Raw genomic sequence first — 3,973 nt, forward strand, 5'->3', positions numbered from 1 at the left:
TGAGCTTTGGAAATTCACTCAAGAATTTTAACAGGTCATTAAGGGTTAATATTTCCTCTCATTTTAAAGTTCCTCCACCTATCCTACCCTAGAAGAATCTAATTTAAATTGTACTATTAACATCAAAATAGTATCCGAGAATTGTTCTACTTTGAAACCAAAAACCTCAAAAGAACACATGAGCCATCTCATAAGACAAGAATTATTTTCCAGGCTTTTAAATATCTGGCACTCCTTTCTCGCTGAAAGCTGAAATCATGTCCTCAGCAGCAGAGGCAAAAGAACGTTTTTGGAAGAAGTCATGTAGGGACATTAGGTAATTTTTGGAAGCAGGAGAAATGAAAAATGACAACGCCTTCTTCCGGAATCGAACCACGGACCTCTGGAATACGCACCCATCGTGCAGACCACTACACCACGAAGGCACGCTAAGAAGGGGGGAGAAATGCCTTATATACTCACCCTTTTAAAGGGTGACCGGGGTTTTATGGGACTCAATCGCCAAATCCTGGGTGTGGAGAATCCTTATCCACCACCCTTTTTAGTTCGGGCGCCAGTGTAGAGACATTATGTACTTTTCGGAAGCAGGAAAAATGGAAAATGAGCAACACCTTCTTCGGGAATCGAACCACGGTCCTCTGGAATACACGCCCCACGTGCAGACCGCTACACCAGGAAGGCGCACTAAGAAGGTTGGAGAAATACCTTATAGACATGCCATTATTTTTTATTTCAGAAATATATTAGATTAGTTGCAAATAATTAATTTTGCTTATTGTTCTACGAAAGAATAAATTAGATTGAATAGCTTTATTTGCTGTATTTAAATGCAACTTTAGATACGAATACATATTGCCCAATTCTATCTATTTCTGTCCTATTATATGTTAATACGATAGAAAAAATTTAGACTATCTGCTTGCAATAATAATAAAAACCATAAACTAGGAAATTCCGTTAACAGCAATCTGAGTTACTCTGAGGACTATTCTGACATGCGCAAATAAAGAAAAATTTAGATTGTGCAATCATGAAGTAACAAAGAAATTTTCAGTTTAGAAAGATGAAGTAAGGAAAATTTGCTCAAAGCACTACAGGCACTAACGTACCACTGGAAAATATCACTATAGTAAATCCTAATGTACAACTGCTATCAAAATATTTTTTTGATTATGACTGATTGTGAAAACCAATGTGAGAAAAGCACAATAAAGGAAAGTTTTCTTGTTGAAATTACGCGAATCTTGAACTCTCAGAAATTAATTTCAAGGATTCATAAATTAATTTCAAGGCTTTCCCAATATTTTCTAAGTTGAACAGCCATCATCAGGGGAGCAAACCATTTGCGGTTTTGCAGCTGAAGATGATGGTTCGGTAAAACCATCGAAACTAGTCCTGTGAAAATTTTGTAAATTAACGCTGATTTTTGTTGTTTGACTTCTGAATTAGTATTTATTCGGCGTGTTATTGTGTCTTAACCTTAACTACTATTTAGTTAATGGAGTTATATATGAATCGAATAATTAACTGGTGAAACATATGAAACAATACTAATGTAAAATCAAATGAATTTTAATGAATTGTATTTTTAAAACACAAGTATACCGGCTGTAACAAATGCTAAAAATTTGCTTTCGAAGGGGGCAAGAGTAAGTTGGTCTACAAACCTTTGTAATTTATAAATTGAAAAAGGCTCTTGATCACTTGAAAAAGTCCATAGGAAGTTAAAATTATTGTATTATGTTTTCCAAATTTGTTTTAAATTAACGAATGCATTTTTGTTTCAAAAATTTTAATTTAACTACGCTGTGAATTTAGGAGGTAAGTAGAGGATTTGAAATATTTTGTGCATACCCTTAAATAGAGAGTGTGATGTTTCCTTGCTGACTATTTCAAATAGAAATGATCTCTTGCATTGATGCTGAACTTCAGCCCTACCCGGAGAGAAAAATTTATAAATAAAGTTTGAACCACCGAACCTAGGTAAGAAGAACTCGAGAGAAGTTTCTTGGAATTTTGAAAAGCTAAATTTCTCAAATTCTCATTTATGAATGGTGCAGCAGTGTTAAATTCTTATTTATCAACGTTGTGCCAGTGCTAAGTTTTGATTTTACTAAACATCCAGACAAAGTGATTGAAAGATTCACACAATGACTACTTTCATGGGCTAAATATTGTGTACCTCCAAGGAAGATCAAGTATTATTTTTAAATGAACTTAAAGAAGTGGAAAAAGTAAGATCAATTGAGATGAATGGGAAAAGTAACGAACAGATCGTGTGATGATTTTTCTATCAAGAAAGTAAGCTGCAGGTTTTAAGAAAGACATCCTAATGACAAAAGCAAATGCCTATAATGGCTTTAGAAAAAACTTCATCTACACAGAAGTTTGCTTGAAAACAAGTAAGTTAATCTTTCAAAACAAAAAGTTATTCTGTTAAAGGAATCCCTGCATTATATTTTAAGAAATTGGAAAATCTGCATAACTGTATGTAGTATATTCTCTCATTGTGATAAAACAATGGTACATAGAGCTATCGAATTTGATCCTACTGCGATCTAACGTAATCCTACTGCGAATATGAGCATGTGGAATATGAAATCGATGACTTCATATTTTGTAAACCTTTAACGAATTTTTATTAAAAACCTCAAGAAAATTAAAGTGAGAAATGGCAACGTTGTACAGAAAAAAACATTTTCATCTCCAGCGCGCGAGACTTTGTATCTGAAATCCTAAAGATATGCTTAATTTAAACTATATTGCTCTTAAACTGAATTTTACGGTTTAAGTGCGAAGAACGTGATATCTAATAAATATGTTAAAAAAACGCCCCTTTGGACGTAATTTAAAATCTGAAACCTTTCAGAATTTTTTTTTAATATTTCTTTATTTTTTTCCCCTTGTTTTTCTTACTCTTGCGACGTGAGAAATCCAGAGCTCAAATGACCTATGTTATGTTTTTGACAGAGGATACTGCTAATCTTTCAACAAAACAAAAGACATAAATAATAAAACTTCGTAAGCAGACCCTAGAAAACTTGCCGATCGATATTTTGACGATCTTAGCGCCACCTGTTACTTTGCGATCTAACTGCAATTACTTTCACATTTTCTAAGAAGTTTGTAGAGTCTTTAGGTAGCTTTCGTTGTTTCGGCAGCATTGTTGAGAATTTACCGTTATTCAGTATATATAGAAGTCAAGAGTTCCTATTCACTGTATATAAAGTGTATTTATGTGCATTTGAAACTGAAAAGTACTTTGTAATTTACGTAAGCATTTGAAACATGAAGGCGGTTTCTTATTAATTGTTGAATATAGTTAATGAATTTATTGTGAATCAGAACCTTGTGAAGCACTAAGCATTTGGATAAAGTACAAAGTATGTTTAAAATTTCGAGTAATATATTAGATTAAGAAACGTAAAAAATTACTTTCGAATAAATAAAATTATGAAGTAATAAAAGATGATAATTAATTTACTATATATGTTCAGAAAACCTTAGATATACGAGATTTTAAAAACGTAGCGTCCATGACTATAGTATAAAATTCTTAATAATAACATGTGATCGTAATGTTAAATAAAGGCATTGCTTTAAACTGCGTATAAATGTTAAAAGTAATTTAATGTATGAAATTTAATTCGTATCTTTAATATTACTACGGGAAATGAAAATATTCGCTTTATTTTCCATAAATTATTTTAGAGCTTTGGATTAATTTATAATAGCTTTTAAAATTTGATAGCATAGCACCTAATATAAACTTCACAATTCAAAAAGATTATTCTCATTACTTCTATACATTTAAAATTGAGAATTTTTTGGTACAATAAGAAATAATAGCTATTTAAAAATTAATATTATTCCTTTAATTTCTTAAAATATTAATTTCCTTTAATTTATCGAAATAATTGTTATGCCCTGTTTATTTTAAAAAAGTTATTTGAAATCAATAAGTGTAATTTAT

This window comes from Stegodyphus dumicola, chromosome 1 (assembly GCF_044657685.1).
Source record: "Stegodyphus dumicola isolate Sdum_Otavi_A_Nest chromosome 1, ASM4465768v1".
Lineage (NCBI taxonomy): Eukaryota > Metazoa > Arthropoda > Arachnida > Araneae > Eresidae > Stegodyphus > Stegodyphus dumicola.